We start from the raw sequence: 23,166 nt of genomic DNA, 5'->3' as shown, positions 1-23,166 counted from the left end.
GTAGGGCCAAGACGCCTCCTTCAGCCTGAGACACCTCCCTAGCTACCGGAACAAGGGCAACTTGCAAAAGGCGAAGGCCCCAGATAGCCCACGCTTGACAGAATGGCCCCCAGGACCCTGGGAGGCAAGACGCATGGCCACCTGGAAACAGTCTGTTGCCCTTTCAAACACAAAGTCAGATAAATAAAATGTATTATTATTTTATTAGCAACTTTTAAAAGCTCCTGCAGCAGTGTGAGTTACAGCACATACAACTAGTTTCATATATTTATTTTATGTGTTTAGCACTTAATTTGCACCAGCTTGCACTGCAAGACACTCAGCCATAACACATTTTTACTGGGCTGTGATCTTCCACATTAGTCAGACTACTGATTACCCAACCAGCATTTCTAGGGAACAGTCATCTTGTACCCAGGAGTTGCTGTTCTTTTTCCAACACCGTCTGTCCATCTTTCTTAATGTATGGCTTGGCTTCCACATTGCAGTCTTTCATCTCCAATCTTTCATTGGTGTTTCTTCTACGTTTCTCAGAGTTCTTTCACATCTTCTATCATTTTTGTACTTCTCAAGACATTTTATACTTGGCTAGGAAACACTTGAAGCAAAGATTATTTGATTAAGTAAAATCACATAATTACTGAGTAGTAAACATGATTTTTTCCCTGTATTTCAATTCCATTTTTTTATTGGTTCTTCCTACTTATACATGACAGTAGAATGTATTTTGATAAAATTATACAAGCATGGGATATATATTATTCTAATTAGGACCTCATTCTTGTGGGTAGGCACGACGGTGGGAGTTACTTAGGTATTTTCATATGTGTACATAGGAAAATTATGTTAGATTTATTCTACTGTCTTTCCTCTGCCTAATCCCCCTCCCTTCCATTCATTCCCCTTTGTCTAATCTATGAACTTCTCTTCTTCCTCTCCCCCCCTACTTTAGTGTGGGTTAGCATCCACACATCAGCAAAAACATTTGACCTTTGGTTTTGGGGGCTGGCTTATTTCACTTAGCATGACAGTCTCCAGATCCATCCATTTACTGGCAAATGTCATAAAGTCATTCTTCTTTATGGCTGAGTAACTTTCCATTGTGTATATATACCACAATTATAAGCACAATTTTTATGAACAAAACACATTTATTTGTTCACATTTATTTGCTCTGCTTTAAATTCAAAATTGGTGGTATGCTGGGCAACCCTTGATGTGGAAATCATTAACTATAACTTTCTGAAGATTAAACAAAATCTCAGAAACATTCACCCATCTTCTCATCAATAGTGACTCCTGATGTCGCTCGAGGTCCTCCAGGAAGGAGAGGTGGAATCAGAGTAAAAGATTGTTGGAGGTGATAACCAACCTCAGTGCCAGCCTCAGCAACTTACCAAAGCCCTGAGCAATTAGTGAGACCCTGTCTCAAAATAAAAAATAAAGGGGGCTGGGGTTGTGGCTCAGTGGTAGAGCACTCGCCTAGCACGTGCAAGGCCCTGGGTTCGATCCTCAGCATCACATAAAAATAAATAATATTTATTTTACAACTAAAAAATAAATATCCAAAACTTTAAAAATTAATAAATAAAAATAATAATAATAAATAAAAAGGGCTGGGGAGGCTGCAGTTGGGGCTCAGTGGCAGAGTGCTTGCCTAGCAAGTGTGAGGCACTGGTTTCAAACCTCAGCACCACATAAAAATAAATAAATAAAATAAAGGTATAGTATCCATCAACTAAAAAAAATAAAAAATAAAAGGGGCTGGGATGAGGTTCAGTGGTTAAGCACTCCTGGGTTCAATCCCCAGTAACCATTTAAACTATCAAAAGTTCCAGAAATGAGTTCTAGAATGCTCCTTGGCAGCAATTCCACTTCTAAGCACATTCCAAAAGAATTTGAAATTGAATTCCAATTTGGGATTTAGAATTTCAATTCCAAAAGAATGGAAAGCAAGGACTCAATATCTGTAAACCAATTTCTTAGCAGCATTAGTTTAAACAATAGCCAAAAGGCAGAAACAACCCAACTGGCCATTGATGGATGAATGGAGAAAAACAAGATGTAATGTAAAGGTATAGATATAGAGGGAGAGAAAGATAGAGCTATAGATAGATATACACAATTGGGATATTACTCAGCCTTAAGAAGGAAGCCAACCTTAATATATACCATGACAAAGGTAAAATCCGAAGACATTATGTCAAGTAAAAAAAGCCACACACACAAAAGGGCAAGAATTGTATGATCCCATTTACAAGAGGTATCAAATGCTCAAAGTCACAGAGGCGGAATGGTGGCTGCTAAAGGAGGAGGGCAAGGACAGCCGTGGATATAGGATTTCAGTTTAGGACAATGAAAAAGTCTGGAAGAACAGTGATGATGGTTTCACAACCACGTGAAAGTACTTAATGACAATGAACTGTACCCTCAAAAGGTTTAAGACGGTAAATTTTATGTAGATTCTACCAAAATTTTAATTATAAAGGTAATTTTTAAAAACCTCCTTGGAAATGCAGTATTATTATTGTTTCTCACAGAGAAGCAACAGATTATTTGTTCGATCCACTGCATTTTTCATAAATTTAATTATAAAAATAAGAAAGCCACAGTACAGAAAATTTTGAAAATAAAGGAAAAAAAACACTCATAACCACATTTCTTTGCTTTTTTTTTTCCCCTTTACAATCTTATTTTTAATGGGGCTGGAGGTATACTCAGTGGGTTTGATCTCCAACACAAGAGGAAAAAAAAAAGATTTTTTTAACCTAGTTGTTACCATATTATATAGACATTATGTGTTTTGAGGACAAGTCCCCAAAATGGCTTCCAGAAACCTCTCTGGCAATGCACAGGGACAAGGGGGATATTATGATTCCTCTCAGAAATGTGCTGTACCCTGGGTGGAAAGGGTCCACATTCCTGAGAGATGTGAAGGAAGAGTCGATGAGGCTGTGATGGTGGGAATGGAGAAGACTAATGCTGTTTCCTTTATGCTGTTGCCAGCACACACGGACACACACGTGTACACACATAGTCCTCTCCATGCTGAGGTTATATCACCTACTCACCATGTTGCAAGGAGGAAGGAACTGGTTACAGAGGTAGCTGCAGGCCCTGGGCCTCAGAACCATCTGGCTGACAGCTGAGACCCTCTCAGGGAGCCCAGGAATAGGAATGCTGGGGAAAATGAGGCAGAATTATGGCCTCCAATTCAGTTTGACTCCAACATAGACAACAGGGCATGAGTCTGGAGCTGGTCACACCTGGCTTAAGCAAGTGGCTTCATGTCTCTGAGCCTCCGTTTCCCTAGCTGGGAAATGGGAATTATATTCCCCATCTCTTCATGGTGTTATGAGGCCTGAGAGAAACCATGTAAAGTGCCTCTGCACAGAGTATGTGCTCACTAAATGGAGGCTCTGTCAGATACTGTAAGGCCCCAGCAGCAACTTCATTGATCCAATCAATGACCAAAGAACATTACCACTGTGGAACTGTTTGTGAACTCATGTGGTCAAGTGCCCCTGAGTTCAATCCCTGGTACAAAAAAAAATTTAAAAACTGACTATTCCAAGTGTTGACAAGGGATGTGGAACAACTAGCACTGTCATACAATGCTGGTGGGATGTAAAATGATGACTCTTTGGAAAACAGTTTAGAAGATTTTTCATATATAAGATATTTAACTTTTTAAAGGGATAGATACCACTGTACCCAATTATTTCAGAATATGTGTTTTTCCTAGAAAAACATGAAACATTTCAGAGAGTAACTAAATTCAAATCTCAACAAACTTCTAAGGACTGGTATTCTATATAGACCACTTTCTCTGACCACCATAGAATTAAAACTGAAGTCAATTACAAACAGAAACCTAGAAAAAAAATCCAAGGGTTTAGAAGTGAAGAAGCACATTTTTTAAAGCTATGGGTTAAATAATCAGTGGAGCGGGGTGCAGTGGTGCATGCCTGTAATCCCAGCAATGCAGGAGGCTGAAGCTTCTCTTTTTGTGCTGAGGCTGGCTTTGAACTTGTGATCTGCCTGCCTCAGCCTCCCAAGCCACTAGGATTACAGGCATGAGCCAATGTGCCTAGCCAGTTTTTAAATCTGAGCCATTCTAGTGAATGTATAATGCTGCTCATTGTGGTTCTATTTGAATTTCTCTGATAACCAATGATGTTAACAGCTTTTGTGTGTGTGTGTGTGTGTGTGTGTGTGTGCGTGCGCGCGCGCGCGTGCGTGTGCTAGAGATGGAACCCAGGACCTCTTGCATGCTAAGCACATGCTCTACTACTGAACCACATCCCCAGTCCTGAGCATCTTTTTATGTGCTTATTTCCAAGTTTGAAGACAGCCTCAGCAACTTAGTAAGACCCTGTCTCAAAAACTGAAAAGGGCCAGCGATGTAGCTCAGAGATAAAGCATCCATGGGCTAGATTCTCAGTACTGGGGAAAAAAAGAAAAAGAAAAAGAAAAACACTAATTTATTACTTTAACAGATTAAAGGAGAGATACCATATCTTAGTAAACAAAAATTTTTAAAATAAATTTTACTATCCATTTATAACAAATAGAAATATAAAAACAAATCCTTAGGAAGCTAAAATAGAATCTCTTACCTCCTAAACTGTATATCAGCAGCAATAATTCCAGTTCATGGTGAAGAGTTGAATATTTTCCCTTTCAGACCAAAGAAAATAATTCCCACTATAGCCTTTGTATTCAACATTATATTAGGTGAGAGAAACAAAGGTATAAGAATTAGAAAAATGAAATAAACATTCATTACTCATATATAATATTGGCTTCATAGAAAACACAAAAATCTATGGAGAAATTATTAGTTTTATTGTATATTACTTAATAAAAAAAATCAATATACAAAAATCACTGAATTTATATAAATAGCACCAAATTAAATAAACATTTTTTAAACATCATCTATTAGTTCTTTTTTTTTTATTTTTTTTTTGCGGAGGGGAATTCCAGGGATTAAACTCAGGGGCACCCGACTACTGAGCCACATCCCCAGCCCTATTTTATATTTTTTATTTGGAGACAGGGTCTGAGTTGCTTAGCACCTCACTGTTGCTGAGCTGGCTTTGAACTCGCAATCCTCCTGCTTCAGCCTCCCAAGCCACTGGGATTACAGGAGTTCACCACTGCACCCAGCTTATTTATTTATTTTTATGTGGTGCTAAGGTTCAAACCCAGTGCCTCACACATGCGAGGCAGGCACTCTACCACTGAGCTACAACCCCATCCCCAAATAAATAATTTTTCTAAAAGATAATCATAGCCAGGAGCCATGGCACACAACTGTAATCTGAGCAGCTCAGGAGGCTGAGGCAGGAGGATCCCAAGTTCATGATCAGCCTTGGCAACTTAGTGAGACCTTGTCTCAAAGAATAAAAAGGGCTGAGGATATAGCTCAGCCCCTGAGTTCAGTCCCTAGTACTGAGAGAAGGAAGGAAGACAGGATGGAAAGGAAGGAGGGAGGGAGGAAGAAAGGATAGAAGAGAGAAACAGAGTGAGGTGGAAGGGTGGGAGTAAATAAGCTGCGTTAATGCTGGACTGTGGAAGACTTCCAGTGCCTAGCTGAAGAGTGTGACTTTAGAGCCTGTCAATGTTAAGAGTGAATGAGTACCATTAAAAAACACAGCCTTAAATTTCATTGTCTCCTCTGTGTCAGGTGAATGCAGTGGGTACTACTAGTGGCAGGAGACAGTTGGCCAGTGAGGAAGCCCCCATCACACAATGACCTGATCTTAAGATAGGTGGCTGGGGGGGGGGGGAAGATGCAGTGACAAGGAACGAAGGAAGGTGGATGGGGCTTACGACTGACTCGTTGGCTAGCCAATGACAACTAGGTAAGAGAAAGACGAGCAATACTAGAATAGAATCAGGAGTGCACTGCAGCCTTTGAAAAGACTAGTTATGGGGCTGGGGTTGTGGCTCAGCGGTAGAGCACTTGCCTTGCACATGTGAGGTCCTGGGTTCAATTCTCAGCACCACATAAAATAAATTTTAAAAAAATAAAGGTCCATCAACAACCAAAAAATATTTTTTTAAAAAAATGGTAGTTATGAAGGGCTAGGGTTGTGGCTCAGGGGCAGAGCACTTGCCTGGCATGTGTGAGGCACTGGGTTCAATTCTCAGTACCACATATAAATAAATAAAAAATAAAGGTCCATCAACAACTAAAAAAATACTTTAAAAATGGTAGCTATGAAAACTATAGCAGTATGAGAAAATGCTTATAATATATTTTATATTATAAAGAATATATTTATTTAGGAGCTGGGGTTTGTCTCAGTGGTAGAACGCTCACCCAGCACCTGCGAGGCCCTGGGTTCAATCCACAGCACCACATAAAAATAAATAAATAAAATAAAGGTATTGTGTTGAGGGCCACAGCAGAGTCGGGATGACGCATGGCATTTTTGCCAGAAGTAGTGTTTGAGAGGTGACACCAGCGAGCCATTAAGATGATGACTTTTGAGTTCTCAAGGAGCTCTCGCGGGGATTCCTGAAGAGTTCACATTGGTTGGGGAAGTGCCAGAGGAGGGATTTCTAGTTGGTGGTTCCTGGAGGAGCCGCATGGCGTTCGGGAGAGTTCCTGGGGAGCGTGTGTGGAGTGTGCTGGTGGAGTTCAGAAATAAAGTTTGTTCCTCTTGAGTGGCTCGTGATTTGTGCCCAGCCAGACTGCGGCAGTATTGTGTCCATCTACAACTAAAAACTTTTTTTAAAAAGAATATATTTAGAGCTGGGGCTATAGCTCAGTGGTAGAGTGCCTGCCTCACATGTGTGAGGCACTGGGTTCTATCCTCAGCACCACATAAAAATAAAATAAAGATGTTGTGTCCACTGAAAACTAAAAAATAAATATTAAAAAATTCTCTCTCTCTCTCTCTCTCTCTCTCTCTCTTTCAAAAAAAAAAAAAAAAGATGGGGTCCTAGCTTCACAGGCCTGGTGTCTACCATGGAACTAGAAAGAAACACCAGAGATTGCTCTCCCACATGACCAGAGGTGGAAAAAGGCCATGTAAGGATGAGAAAGCACCATCTGCAAGATGAACGGAAAGGCCTCATCCGAAACCCACCCTGCCGGCACCTTCATCTTGAACGTCCCAGCCTCCAGAACTGTGAGAAACCAAATTTCTGCTGTTCAGGCCCCCATCTGTGGTATTTTGTTATGGCAACATGAGCAGAGGAACACAGTTAGCCAACAGGTCACTAAGCCCTAAGAATTCTTCCTCTGCAATTCTCCTGCAACCATCGCTCCCTCTCCATCCCACCGCCAGTGTGGCTCAAGATCACCACGTACCCAGATAAATGCAGCAAACGCCCTTCTCTTCTTTAGCTTTGTACTTCCCGACATGCTCCTCATATTCCCAGCAACCGATTCTTACCTTGCTCCAGCCTATCGTCTCAAATACCTGCAATGTTTGAATCTGACAACCGATATTTTCCTCTAATACAAACCCTTGGCTCCCTCTTTCTAGAACCTTCTGTGCTTATCTCTTACATATAAGCTCTCTGGCCCCTCCAGGTGCACTAGAATTTTTCCATTGTAAAGGCAAAATGAAATCCAATCCAGACCAGCATTCATGGCTTGGCATGGAGACCATCCCTTTCCACCTCCCCTGCCACATCTTTGTTTGCTTTTCCTTAGTTTCATAGTCCCAGGCTTCAATTGCAGGTGCAAGTCACTTTTTCCACATGATGGGACTAGAGAAGTACCACAGCCTTCAACCTAAATCATCCCGGTTTACCAAGCTTCATGGGAATATAGTGTATGTCAGCATTCCTAGGTCAAATCCCATGAAGGACTGGGCTGGTCATTCTTGAGTCAAGTGCCCACTCATGAGTCAATCATTCTAGCCAAGAGGAAAAGGGATTTCTAGCCAAAAAGGAAAGGCCAGGGTTAGATCAGGATACAGTAGTTGGAGAGAGAGAGAGAGAGAGAGAGAGAGAGAGAGAGAGAGAGAGAGAGAACCCTTGATTACCAGAAAAAGAAAAGAGATGTTGAGAGACAAAATATCTACTCTTCCAGGTAGTACCTGTTCTGACACAGCCCAACACACAGAACTCTTCCCCAAGGCCACCCTCACTGATTTTGTCACATCCCAGTCAGTGAATCAGATGGCAGAGCCCAACACCTGAGCTGCCCCTCCCTTCCATGGCCATGGATAACTCTTCCAACCCATAATCCAGCAGAGAAATACTGAAGCACTTCTTGGAACAATGGCAATGTTTTTCTTCTATACCAATTCATGCAAACTTGGCCATGAGGTTTTACAAAGAAAGGAAAATAGAAGTTGACATCTCCAATGCAGAACTCTAAGTCCTTACAGAATAAAGCCAAGCCTCAAATTGACAGGAAGGATTTGGTTTGCAACTCAAAGGGGGAAAAGTCTCCTAGCTTTTAAGGTTAGATTAACACTGGATTAGAGCACGACATAAATCTACAGAAGCTGCATACTGGGAGATTTTTTTTTTTTTTTAAATATGGGAAGCCACTGCTGGCAATGGAAAGTGAATTGAACACATTTCTACATTGTTGGTGGGGTCATAAACTAGCATAAGCCTTAGAGCAATTTGGCACCCTGTCTTTAAAATGCCAAAATAAATAAAGTAAAATATGAATGCCCTTTGATCCATAAATTTCATTTCCAAGAATTGTTTCTAAGCAACCAATCCAAAAAAATTAGAGGTTTATGCAAAAAGATGTTCACTATAGTATTATTAATAATAAGGAAAATTTAGAAAGAACATAAAAGAATGGCAAGATACACTGTGGTAAGTCCTCTCTACAGAGTATCTTTCAGCAATTACAAATGATGTCTTGTTCAGCTCAGGGTAAACAAAATGCAAGTGGCTTTGAAAGATTTTTTTTCAGCCTTTCTTTTAAGAAAAACTTTCTTTTAAAACAAGATTGAAGCCAGGAACAGTGGCTGGCTCACGCCTGTAATCTCAGTGGCTCAGGAGGCTGAAGTAGGAAGATGGGGCATTCAAAGCTAGCCTCAGCAAAACCAAGGCACTAAGCAATTCAGTGAAACCTTGTCTCTAAATAAAACACAAAATGGGGCTAGGGATGTGGCTCAGTGGTCAAGTGCCCCTGAGTTCAATCCCTGGTATCCAAAAAAATAAAAAATAAATAATAGACTATATTATTATAGTATTACATATATATATTATTATATATGTCTTTATAATCCAAATGCAGCAAGTAAAATCAGAGAAAATAAGAAGGAAATGCATTGCTCAAGGTCTCTTTGAACTCCATGAGTCTGCATCAATAAAGTTTCTTGTGGTTTCTTAACTCCTCTTTACTTCTTCTGACTGGCAACTGCTCTGATGAAGATGAGACAATGCTCATAAATCAACCCAAAGAAAATGGTGTCTGTAATACCCGATATCAATGAAGTTGCCACTGAATGAGCAATATTGGGCCTGAATGCATTATAAATGGATACCACCTTTTTGAAAAGCAATTTGCCTATATGATTCTGAAGCTATAAAAAGTAATTTGACCCAGCAATTTGACTTCTGGAATCCTCAGGGGGGAAAAAAAATGTGAAATAGTGGAGAACTTTATGCATAAAGATCTTAATTAAGAACAGTATGCAGCCATAAAAGATTACAATTACAAATAGCACGTAGAAACATGAGAAAATGTTTATGATACAGCATTTAGTACTAGAGAAAGAATACAAAACTGCATGTATCCTATAATTATGATCTCTTAATAAAATACACGTGAAAAACCTGGGAAGGATACCAACAGGCGGGGTGCTCGTGTTTAGATGGTGGGATTGTGAGGGGGTTTCATTTTATCTTCCTTTTTCTTTTCCAAAGTGTTTATAATATATTCTCTTTTTAAAACAATGTCCATGTACTTTAAACTATGAAGTCTGGGCTATCCCAAGAAATTGATTCTTTTTTTATATCACTTTGTCTCTATCCTTTTTTAGGAAATAAAGCCCCTGCATCTCATATAGAAATAGTCACTAATATTTATCAAGCAAACCACTTTTTGTCTTTTACAACCAAATGAAGTAGAAATCCTTACTGCCATTTGGCAAACAGGGAAAACGGAGGCTTAGACAGATTGCAAGACACAACTAAGAGGTGGCAGTAGCATGATTGAAAACCAGGTCTTCCCAGCTCTAAGCTCAGTTCTTTCCACATCACCGTAACTATGCAAAACATTTCTTGATGTCCTACATGTATCAGAAAGAATACTAACACTTTATACCCATTTTCTCATTTAATAACCCAGTGCATGTATATAAGGCCCACAAGGACATAGCAGCTAAGCTATCAAGTCACACTAGATGCCTAAGGCAGAAAGAGGTAGAACTGAGATTCTAAGCCAGGTGGGTTGGTGTTGTAGCCACTGGTCTGTGTGGGTAGCCATACTGCTGTCCTGATTACCATGAGGAAAAACCCAGAAACTCTGAGCTTGGGACAGAGGGTAGCCAAGATCTAAAAAGGAATGTCTGGCAGGAAGATGAAGACAATAGGAGGTGGGCTCTGGGGCTGTCCTGAGCCGGGCAGGCCCTGGATCTGTACACCAGCACACCTGAGGCCCTGGCCAGGATGAGCTGGCATCACGCACAGAGACGTCCATGTGGCCTGGCCTAGGGCCAGCACAGATGTCATGTCCTCCTGCCAGCACTGACAGTGCCGGTGCTAACCTGCCAAAAGGCCTCAAGAAAAGTTGTTAAATCTCTCTTAAGGATTCCTATCAGCAGGGTGGGAAGAGCCAGAGGAGAAGACGGACAACACATCTCCTCTATGGTGGAAAATTCCAATGCTACCTGGCTTAGCATGAGAAAATGACGTCTAACCTCCTTGACCCCCTCGGGTCTACAGGGCCCTCCTGGAACCCAGAATTCAGAGCCATGGCTGGAGCTCTGTGCCTGGACCCAGAGCCTCAGCCAACAATCCAATCAAGGGCTCAAACTCTCAGGAAAGCAGGAAGTTCGGGTCAGCCAGGGGTTGGTGTTGGGCTGGCTAAACAAACCAGAGGTACTCGAGACAGAGGCCAAGTGAGGCCTGAGTATGGCCAAGGGCCTCTGAGATATGGACACACACAACTGAGGTGGGACACAGGCCAGCACCAGAGAGCTCTGAAGAGATGGAGTACTGGACGTCCCATACACTGCTGGTGGGAGTGCAGATGCCCCACACCTTTGGAAAACAGTGGGCATTATCAAGTACACACACTCTATGAGGCACTAATTCTACTCTCCATAATGTACCTAGAGAAGCTCTCCTACAACATAGGCTCAGACAGCTCATAAAAATAAAAACCACAAACAGCTCAAACACCCATAGACATGAGACTGGATTAGAAAATGTATGTTGTATCCAGACCTTAGTCTGCAGCCATAAAAGTGAAAGAACTACAGTTGCATGAAGGAATCCCACAAACACAATGTTGGTGGGAAAAAAAGCAAATTATGACCTGATATATGCAATGTGATTTCCTTCAATAGAAGCACCCAAACTCTCCAGACTGAATAACATTCTGACATCTGGGATATAAGCCTATGCGATAAAACTCTAAAGAAAGGCAAGAAAATGACACAGCATTTGGGATAGTGGTTATCTGCAAGGGGTGAGGGGAAAGAGACATTGGAGGGAGCATGTGGGTTTCTAGGATGATAAACATTATCTGGGTTAAGTTGAGTTCTGTGCATGGGGATTCATTTTTATTATTCTTCGTTACACTGGCCCCATATATAGGGAACCTGGTGAGGCATATATGGAAACTGTGGCGGTTTCTCAGATTTTTCTCAGTTGTTTCTGTTTTGTTTGATTTTTTTTATACTGTGGCAAAACAGTCATGACATAAGATTTACCATGGTACTATTTTTAATCTCACATTTCAGTGACAGTGAGTACATTTCACATTGCTGTGCATCTACTTAATAAAATCTATTAAAATTGTGTAGACACACATATATTTTTCAAACAAAGGAGACTAAAGAAAGGAAGGAGGAAGGCAATGATTTCTATCTTTAGGATCCTCCTTTCCAGAGATTTAGTGGAAGATCCTTACCCCACACAAACTCACTGTGTCCAAACTCCTGTTCCCAAGTATCAACCCAAAACAGGGACCCTCGTGTCATGTGTCACATCTCTTTTCTCTATGTCCCTCTCACCCCAGTTGTATTTAGTTTTGTTTTGTTTTGCAGTAAAAAGGATTGAACCCAGGAGCCCTCCACCACTGAGTTCCACCCCAGCCCTTTTTATTTTTTGAAACAGGGCTTTGATAAGTTGCCCAGGCTGGCCTTGAACTTGTCATCCTCCCGCTTCAGCTTCTCAAATCTCTGGGATTACAGGTATGTACCACCACACCTGGCTTCCTCTCTCAGATCTTTGGGAATCAATTGTTCCTTATTTTATATTTTTTACCTCTGACATTCTAAATCTGCTCTTCTTTTCTTTCTTATTTTGAGACAGGGCTTTGATAAGTTGCTGAGGCTGGCCTTGGACTTGTGATCCTCCTGCTTCAGCTTCTGAGTCACTGGGATTTCAGGTGTGTGCCATGGTGCCCAGCTGCCATCTCTTCTGAACCAGACGCAGGGCCTGGCAGGTCACTGAGAATACCCGAAAGGCCACCTGAACTGAGAGTTTTTCCTCACACATGCATAAACTCCCTCAAGACAGAGACACAGAAAACCCACAGCCAGGAATCACAGCCTCGTTGAGGCCACCCTACCCCCCAGCCCTCATTTTACCAAGTAGGCAGCTGAAGCCCAGAGGGGACAGGGACTTTCCTAAGACCACAGTTGGTGAAGGCAGAGCTGGGATTGGGGCTGAGTCGTCCTGGACCTGTCCACCTCTCCAGTCACACACTTCCTTCCTCCAGCACACAGTCAACGGACTCCTGTTTCTGACAACAGAACAAACTGGACACTCTGATCTGCTTCCTGCTGAAAACATTAAAAATGCTGGATGAAAAGTTTCTAATCCTTCACAGCAGCAAATGAGCTGACAGAAGGGTTAAGAATAGTCGCAGGGGCTGGAATTGTGGCTCAGTGGCAGAGAGCTTGCCTAGCATGCATGAAGCACTGAGTTTGATCCCCAACACCACATAAAAATAAAATAAAGGTATTTAAAAAAAAAGAAAAGAATAGTCACAGGCCAAAAAAAGAAGGGAACTCGGGGAGGATGTGGAAGCTGGCTTTCTCCCCAAAGAAATGCACCACGGCCAAGTGATCTCGAACTTCAGCATCTGAGGCCTCCCAGCGCATGGGAGAGATGAACCCAAGCCCCACCAAGATGGAGAACCCACCAGGAGAACCCGCCAACAGAGTCAGGACACATCTTCAATGGCAGGTCAGAAATAAATGCACATCCTCAAAAAACATGAGGAAAATGGCCCCTGTCAGACTTTGAAAGTGAAGGAAAGAAAAACACTGGAGCCTCATGTAGACCACAAGCCAGTTTTCAAGATCACAGATACTAAGCAGAAATCCTCAAGGCCGTTGAGCGAGGCTTTGGGGGAAAGGGATTTAGCTATGAGAAGACCTGGGGGAAGAGTGTCCAGGCAGGCAAGAGAAGAACCACCTTGAAGGCCCTAAGGCAGGGACATGCCTGGCTTGGTCCTGGAACAGGAGAAGGCCTGAGGGTGTGGTGTGAAGAAGCCAAGGAGAAGCAGGAGATAAATACAGGAGGCGGCTGCACGAGGCCTGGTGGCCATTGCAAACCTTAGTTCCTCCTCTGAAATGTGGAGCCGCTGGAGTAGAGTGAGCAGGGGAAGAAGATGGCCTTAACACGAAAAGCACCACCTGGCTTCTGGGCTGAAATTCATGACAAGAAGCAGGAAGACTGGACAGCAAGTTATTCCAAAAATCCAGGTGAAAATTGCTGGCGGCTCTGGCATGGAAGGCAGGAGTGGGATGCAGCCATATTTGGACGCATTGGAGTACAAGAGCAATTAGGCTCCTGAGATTGGCTGCGAGGTATGAACAAAAGGGAAGCTCAGGATGACTTTTCTGGAAAAGTTGCCATCAACTGAGACAGAGAGCAGTTTTGGAGAAAGAGAAGTTGTTCTGCCAAATTTGAGATATCTACTAAACATCTGAGGGGACGTGTCAAGTTTGCAATTATATAAATGGGGTGATCCCAGTATAGGGATGGTACGAGAAGCCGTGGTGCTGTTTGTGATCGCTGGAGGGATGAGTTAGAGAGAAGGGAGATCAGGTCCTGAGCCCTGAGGGTCACCTAACAGTCAGAGGTCAGAAAAGAACAACCATGGAGAAGTGGGGTGGCTGAGAAGGAGCAGCCAGTATGGAGAAGGAAGGCCAGGAGAGGGGGCCCTAGGAGCTACGCTGAGGCAGGTGGGTGTGCAAATCTGCCACTGGCTATAGGTTGGTCAGTGAGATGGGGACTGAGCGCTGACCACTGGCAAAAGCAAGGGTGCAATGGATGAGGGGAGCACCTGGATCAAGGTAAACCCAGAGGAGACAACCATATGCCAGCAAAGTAAGATCAAAAGCAAAGACCAAAAGCCATGTGTTGGCAAAGATGGGCAGCAAACGTGACTTCCACACACTCCTGTGGGAGTGAAAATAGGAAGGCCTGGGGAAATCCTTTAGCGGTACCTACAAAAGGTACCATGCACAATCTGTGGCCAGCAATTCCACTCCTAGTAGCATCCCTCCAGTAGCAAGCTATACCTGGGTTCATCAGAAGACACGAAGGAGAACATCCACGGCAGCATTAGCATAGCAGCATAACTCCAAACTGCAGAGAACCCTTCAACAGTAGATTAGCCACGTGTGGTGGGGCACATCTGTAATCCCAGTAGTTTAGGAGGCTGAGGAAGGAGGACTGTGAGTTCAAAGCAGCCTCAACAACTTAGCAAGGCCCTGAGCAACTCAGGGAGACCCTGTCTCTAAATAAAATATAAAATGGGGGTGTGGCTCATTGGTTAAGTGCCCCCAGGTTCAATACCTGGTACCCCCCACACACACACAAAAAAAACCAGATTAGCCAAATGGCCACACAGTCATATAGTGACATGAACGAAAATGAACAAACTACTGTTACGTGCAACAACATGGAGGAGTCGCATACAATGATTTTGATATTGGCAGACTATAAAGTCAGACAAAAAAAGAATATAAGAACTTGTTTAAAGTTTAAAAACAGACCAAACTAGTATTCAAACAAAAACCTGGACATTAAGGGGCTGGGATTGTGACTCAGAAGTAGAGCACTTGTCTAGCACGTGCGAGGCCCAGGGTTCAATCCTCAGCACCACATAAAAAAATAAATAATAAATAAAGGTGTGTCCAATAAAATATTAAAAAAAACTGGACATTAATATTCATAGCAGCACTATTCACAATAGCCAAGGGTCAAAACAATCCAATGTCCATGGATGGAGAAACGGTTAAACAAAATATGGTACAATCATACAAGGAATATTATTCAGCCTTAACAAAGCATGGAGTACTGCTACATTCTACAACATGGATGAACCTTGAAAATATGCTGAGTGAAGGAAACCAGACACAGAAGGCCATATATGACATGATTCCATTTATATGAAACATCCAGAATAGGCAAGTCCATAGAAATTCAAAGCAGACTAGTGAGGTTGCAAGAGGTTGAAAAGAATGGGGACTGGAGAATGGCTACAAATAAGTATGGGTTTTCTTTCTCTTTTTTTGCAGGGGTAGGGGGCAGTGCTAAGAAATTGAACTTAGGGCTTCATGCAAGCTGCCAGGCAAGTGTTCTACCACTGTGCTACATTTCTAGCATTTTTTAAATCTTGAGACAGGGTCTCACTTAGTTGCTGAGGCTGGCCTCAAACTTGTGATCCTCCTAACTCAGCCTCCTGAGTACCTGGGATGGCTTGGGTTTTTCTTCTGAAGTGATGAAAACATTCTGAAACTGTGAATGGTAATGGTCGCACAACATTGTAAATGTACAAAACACCAGTAAATTGTACACTTTAAAGTAGTTGAAATGATAAATTTTATGTTATACATTTTTAAAGATATTTTTAGTTGTAGATGGACACAATATCTTTAGTTTATTAATTTTTTTCATGTGGTATTGAGGATTGAACCCAGTGCCTCATGTGTGCTAGGCAAGCGTTCTACCACTGAGCTACAACCCCAGCCCCATGTGGTATATATTTTACAGTAAAATTAAAAACATAAACCAAATGTATGGCATAATAAATCAGGATAGTAGTTAATTGGGGCATGAAGGGGTGTAGAGTTCCTGGGGTACTGGTAATATTCTTTTATAAAATCTGGGTAGTAGTTATATAGGTATGTTCAATTTGTGAAGATTCACTAAGCAAAAAAAAAAAAAAAAAAATTCACTGAGCTAGAAAAGACAATGAGTACAGATGATTCTTTCAAGGAGTTTTGCTGAGAAAGTGGGGCAGTAGCTAGAGGGGAAAGTAGAATTAAGGGAAAATTATTTTAAGATGGGAAAAATGATAGCATTTTTGAAACATTTCAGAGGCTGGGGGAAGTGGCACACTCCTGTAATCCCAGAGACTTGCAAGGCTGAGGCAGGAGGATTAGAAGTTAGAGGCCACAGCCTGAACAACTTAGCAAGACTCTATCTCAAAACACAAAAAGGGCTGGGTATGTTGCTCAATGGTAAAGCTTCCCTGGTTAAATCCCCAGCACGAAATAACATAAGTAACTAAGATAAACACCTGAGCACTATCTGGTAGAGAGCGGGTAATAGGTGATGCAGGAGACAGGAGAGTCACTTGAGCAGTCCTGGAGCAAGGACAGAAAATGAGACCTCATGCATTCACCCGTCTGCAGTAAATCGTCTATAGTAAAAAGCAGGAAATGGAGTCAGAGGGGTGCCCGTGCTGGTGGGTGGGTAGAGCAGTGGTTAGTCTGCATAAATTCCCTGCTGGTTGACTAACAGATTTATAACCCCCAAAACTACTAATGAGCAATCTCAGACTCGGTGAAAAGGTTTGCTCACGATCACGAGGCTGGAGCGGGAAGTACACCTCAAGTTCACCTCTCCACCCTGTAAAACAGCGCTTTCTATTGTTTGCCCTAAAACAACTTCTCAAACTTTTAGAAGTACCTCTCTGAGCTTCTAAGGACCCTGGAATCTGGTGAACAAGGCCTGTTCCGCCTTGCCAGGGTGCGTTAGCATACAGAGGACTTGGATTACATTCCCTCCTCAGCCTGCACAATTCTATCTGGAGCTCCTGCCCTCATGGTCAAAGCCCTTCATCACTCCAGCGTCTGGCCCTTTTCCAGTTCTATTACGTCTTTCTTGGAATGCAGAGGCCATAACAAAAGAAACCACACTGACTTCCATTTTGAAGAGCCTTTTGCAAGGACAAGGGCCCATTTATATTCAAACTGATGGTCAGCAAAGTGGTGGCTTGCCCAAGGTCACTCAGAGTACCAACGTAGAGCCCAAGGCTTCCGGGCTTTTGCCACCATCTCTCTACCACACTCAACAGCCTTTAGACAGGACTCCAGATGGACACTGTGTGTCAATTAGGGCACCTTCAGCAGCTAGCGATGGGGTGGGCAGGGGTCAAACTGTGTCAAATTGGATTAAAGCAATAAAGAGGGTTTGCTGACTTCTGTCACAGAAAGCCTAGGAGCAGGCCATCCTCTGGACTGGGGCTCAACAACATCATCCTGGTTACAATTTTGTTGTTCTGCCATTTAGAGGCAACATTATGCTACCTTCCCACCTCTGGAACCAGTGAGTGTGACCTTTTTTGAAATGCCATTAAGGCTCTTGAGAAAAGTCTATCTTAGATTAATCTAGTGAGTTCTAAATCTAATCCCAAGCATTCTTATAAGAAAGTGGAAAGCCATGTGAACACTGGCAATGACCGGAAAGAGCAGCCAGCCACAAGCCAAGGAATGATGACCGTCACCAGAAGATAGACAGACAAGACACAGACTTGAGAAAAGTCAGCTGACACCCTAATTTCAGACTTCTGGCCCCCGCCTCCAGCACTGACGATGAACATATTTCTGCAGTCTTAAGCCACTAACTTTTTGGTAATTTGCTTTGGCAAGCCTAGGAAACAGATATAATGGCCAAAGAATGCAATTATAAGCACTATGTTAGGCCTGAAACTATGCCCGGCTCTTATATCGGGGGATGGGATGAGCTTTTCCCAAAGCCCACAGGCTTTATGGGTAAGGTCTAGTCACCAAAAAAAGGAGAAAGGGTGTAAAGGAGGCACCTGGGGTGTCCACTGCAGGCACCCTGTGCAAGGAAGGCACCATCCTGAGTGTCTGCTCTAAGAGAAAAGAGAGCACAGGGCAAGCAGAGGGTTCTCTGGAGGCATAACATTCACATCTTAGGGTGCAGGGCTACAAAGTCCTGGGAGACCCCAAACTCTGAGAACACAGATGTGCGTCTGAAATGTGGAACACTGTCTTCTTGAAATAATGGCTGTAGAAGTGCTTTTGAATGATGAAGATCACTCACACTTAACAGATTGTTCCATCCATCTGGCTGCAGGAGCCAGGGTCTTGAGGTCATCCCAGAGGCTCCTCCCCTTGCCCCACTCTCACCAGCAATCCATTCCCACTCCTGTCAGCCCTACCTTCTCTACGGAGTCCCAACCAGCCCACCACCCTCCACCTCCATCACTGTCCTCTCTTGCTGGACAACTGACAGCCCCCACCAGCCTGGCCTCCCTGCCTTCAGCCTCCTACCACTTCTCCCCACCAGAAACTAGAAGAATCTTCTTGAAGTGAAAATGTGTCTGTGTTGCCTTCCTATTAAGAAACCTTCAAGCTGTTGGCATAACGTTCAAGGTGCCTTGTTTACGGGACTTCATTTCCCCACTCTGTACCTTGCCAGTTCTCCCTAATACGTCAAGTCTTCTCATACCTGAGGTCTTTGTATACACTGCTCCCTCAGGCTGGGTGACGTCCCCCCCACCACTTGCCTGACCAAGTCCTTAAGGACTAGCTTAGAGGCTGTCTCCCTTGAGGGCTCTCCTTGACCTCCCAGCCCTTCCTCTGAGTTTACTCTTATCATGGTCCTTCCACAGTATTTTAAGGGCCTTTGTGTGTGCTATCACCTCCCCCTCTAGAGTCTGAACTCCCTAAAAGCAAGAACTAGGTGGGGCCTCTGCCTCTTCACCCTGAGTACACAGTATATAGCAGAAGTTCAGAAATAAATGAATGAATAAAGACCAAATCTACAAAGAAGTCCTTTTGCTTTGTGTGAAAGTCCTAGACTTCTGCTAAATCTAAATGTTTCCCACTTTGGTAGCACAAATACACAAGCCCAAAAACTTGGCATCAGAAAACTTGAGTTCCATCCTATCCTACCTTTGTGACCTTGGGCTAGCTATCTGGCCTTCCCCAAGCCTCTGTGAAACCTGCTTCATTAGAACAAGCACCTAGCATATAATGTGGTAGAGGAATACAGAGCATTACGTTTACCATTCTTTGCATCTGCACACACTTTGAAGTCAGAATTGAAGGTAGGTATTGGAGGCAGGGTATCTGATGTCCCTTACCTAAGATCTTACAGTAACCTTTTCTGAGAACACTTAGGTATAAAATCTGGAATAAATACTAAGAATGCACAGGTGAGTCTGTCAACTAGCAAGAAACTGACTAAACCGGGAAGTAAACTTGAGCTGGCCTGAATTTCCCCATAGGACACGCTGGAGACTGTGGAGTCAGTGGGTCTTTAGTGCCACCTGCTGGATGAGTGGAATAAAACCAGAGGCCACAGCCAGGAGAAATTCAGGCCCCAGCCTGGAGTTGCCAAACACATGGCTCTAACTTATATCTGCCACATTTGTTCAACAGCTAATGAAAAGTTGTCAGAGGAGATTGCTTTTGAAATCAAAACCACCTAACCAGAAAAAAAAATAAAGAAAAAGAAAACCTACTTCACCTTGCAATGATCAGGAAGTGGAAGCATGCCCCTGGGATAAATTCCGATTCACAGGAAAGAAGGACCCAAGAAGCCTGTGAAGTGGAGGGAAAGATCTTCCTTAGAAGAAAACACAGCCCTATTTTACCCCCCAGGTCATCACCAAGTACAAATCTTGGTGGAATTCTCCAAACCTGAGTGCTCTGGAACCCAGTTGAACATCAACAAGTCAGAATCTAGCTCAGTCTGGGAACCAGCTCAAAAGAAACTGCCGGAAGCAGGGAGGCCATTCTTTCCAAAGGCCTTGGCTTTGCAGTCAGACTTGCTAAGTCAACAAAGTGGGAGCCAGCCCTGCCTCTTGCCTTCCTGTTACACCCTCCAACTACTTCTCCCTCCAAGCTGGTTCTCCTTGGTCTGCCACGCTCACACCAGGACACACACACATGCTTACACACAGAGCACTCCAGATTCACCATTCCCAGTTGTCTGGAAGAACTGTGTAGGGGGCACACATGAGCTGCAGCCAGGGTTAGTTTTTCTCTTTCTCCATATTCCAGCCATCCTGGGAAAACAATGCAAACTTCAGAAAACCAAGGGCAGAGCAGTGACGAGTATTTACTTAGCCAATGAGTTTGCTTCCTACTCCCAGAGAGGCAGTCTCAGATTTCCTTGGGACAACAGCGCTTAAAGGAGTCTAGCCAGTTGCTTCCGTACCTGAAGAATGTTCTACACAGCCTCTACAATTAACTTTTTTTTTAATATTTATTTTTTGGTTAGACACAATACCTTTATTTTGTTTATTTATTTATTTTTATATGGTGTTGAGGATCAAACCCAGGGCCTCGCGCATGCTAGGCGAGCGCTCTACCACTGAGCCACAACCACAGCCCTACAATTAACTTCTGAGGTGGGGGGAAAGGCTCCTCTAGACCCAGGCACAGAAGTCTGGGAGTGAAGGCAGGGGAAGCCCTGCCCTGTGCAACCTCTTATGCAAGGGTCTCATGATGCCCCGACAGCCACAGTAACAAAGCGACAAACTAAGGGATGGGGTGAAGGGGTACATTCCCCCAGAACCACCCCAAAACAAGAAAGCCATAAGACAGAAACAAGTGGGAGCCATGAAACATACACAAAATTACCTATACAAATTGGAAACAGCCAGGGCTGGGGTGTAGCTCAATCGTATCGCGTGTATGCTTAGCATGAGTGAAGTCCTGAGTTCAATCTGCAGCACACACCCCTCAAAAAATTGTGACTAGCACAATTCTGTTTGTACTATCACAGAACAAAAATTGTAAGTTTCTCATCAAGATAGAAAATAAAAATAAAGACTTAGGAGCACCTTGGTATTGATCAACCAATGATGATACCTCAAGTACACCATTTCTAACTCATTGATGATTTGTCCCCAGGCCCCTGGCAGAAAGGAGTTTACATCCGGGCATCTGTAACTTTGTATCTCTTATATCCTGGGGATCAAGAAGCAAAACTGTCATTCTTTCCAATCATCCTAATTTCCTGTCCCCAGCTCCCACTCACTGTCTAGAGTTGTCACAGCCTTAGAGCTGTGCCAGGGCCTCATGCAGTGAGGCACATGCAGGTGGACAACAAGTCCTCTAATGTCCATCTTAAAAGGTCCGCCATATTCTCAGGGCCCATCTGGTCCATCAGGTTCTTGGAAAGTTCAAGGAATGAGCCTCTCTTGAAAGATGTCCTGCTGTCCAGAGGTACCTCCCAGAGGACTTGACTCCCCAGAGGCTTTTTTCCTTTGCCCTACGGAAAACACTATCCCTCCAAGTCTCCTCAAGAAGCACAAAGCCTGGGGAACAATGTGGTCAAATTATACAGTGATATTGCTTGCATGTACAAATATACCACAATGAATCTGACCTTTATGTACAACTCTGATGCACCAATAAAAGAATGGGAAAAAAATTTAAGAGGATACACAAAACCCTAAATAAATCCCTTTTGTAAAAGATTTTTTGGTATTCTGTACCCTGCCACATGCCTCTGCTAAGGTGATGAGCACAACGCCCACTGGTCTGCTTGCACAGGGAAATGGACAAACGACAGAAGATAAGCAATGGCTCATCTCCAATGTCGTCCAGACACACTTGATGAACACATATCTACTCTCCCTTCCTTTATCCAAGACTTTGGCCACAGTCATGGTGGGTCTTTTTCTTCTTTGGTACTGGGGATTGAACTCAGGGGCACTTGCCCACGGAGCTGCATCCCCAGCCCTATTTTGTATTTTATTTAGAGGCAGGGGCTCACTGAGTTGTTTAGCGCCTCACTTTTGCTAAGCCTGGCTTTGAACTCAAGATCCTCCTGCCTCAGCCTCCCGAGCCACTGGGATTACAGGCATGCGCCACCACCCCTAGCCAGTTTCTTTCTTTCTTTTTTTTTTAAAAAATATTTATTATTTTTAATTGTAGTTAGACACAATATCTTTTATTTTTACGTGGTGCTGAGGATCGAACCCAGGGCCTCACACATGCTAGGCGAGCGCTCTACCGCTGAGCCACAATCCCAGCCCTAGTTTCTTTCTTGGTAAGACAATATTATTTGAAAGAAGTATCAGAATAAATGTTTCTCATTTGTTCTTCTCGGCCCCTTAGTACCTATATTTTTCAGCAGCCTCTGTACACTTTTGTCCCTCTCTCTATTCCCTCCTTTTCTCTCCCCTCACACATTCTGAGAAAAACTGGCCAGAAGTCACCACCGCCCCAGTCAAGACCGTGAGATAACAGTGCCACAGGCAGCAGCTCAGTGGTCACACAAATGCCGTGGCTCCAATCATCACATCATGTGAACATTCTGATTCCCATGTCCAAAAAGGACTTTTAGGCTTTGTCTTCCTTGGCTTCACTTTATAAAAGACAGCCATTTCCTCTTCCTTAAGACTTTCTTATTAGACTTGGGAAGAGTGGCACCTACACTCACCTGGTTTTCACCCTCTGCTGCCACTATGGCCCTGGAGGTCAGATCCTTCCTCCTACTCAAGTTCAGCTCTCTTTCTCAACATACCCAGCCTCACGCACCAATGTCAACCTCCCTCAGTGCTGAAACCTACAGAAACCTCCAAAAGTCCCAGATTTGCACCTCCAGCATCTCATCTCTCCCCTCACTATTTCAAATACAGAAAATAAGCAGCCAGAGAGAAGAGAAGATTGCTAATTTCCAGTACTTGAGCGTCAGGACCACAGAGCTGACTAGGGTCAAATGGGTAGAGAGCAGCTCAATGCAAGACTTGTAACAAATAGCAGAAAAAGA

The 23,166-nt window shown here is 43.2% G+C and overlaps 1 long non-coding RNA gene across 1 annotated transcript; it reads right to left on the bottom strand.

The window, feature by feature from the left end:
• Positions 1-213: 213 nt before the first annotated feature.
• On the bottom strand, positions 214-22,145 carry LOC124078931 (uncharacterized). The gene is made up of 5 exons (XR_006847107.2): positions 20,082-22,145; positions 19,909-19,982; positions 4,620-4,714; positions 3,072-3,180; positions 214-598 (listed from the first exon to the last, which is right to left on the bottom strand). It is a non-coding gene; the product is annotated as an uncharacterized LOC124078931 (long non-coding RNA).
• Between the last annotated feature and the right edge of the window lie 1,021 nt (positions 22,146-23,166).

Source organism: Marmota monax, unplaced genomic scaffold (assembly GCF_021218885.2).
Source record: "Marmota monax isolate L192 unplaced genomic scaffold, Marmota_monax_Labrador192_F-V1.1 WCK01_AAM20220418_F8-fsc00296, whole genome shotgun sequence".
NCBI lineage: Eukaryota > Metazoa > Chordata > Mammalia > Rodentia > Sciuridae > Marmota > Marmota monax.
The sequence above is the reverse complement of the archived record's forward strand: the minus strand, read 5'-3'. Positions and strand labels throughout refer to the sequence as shown.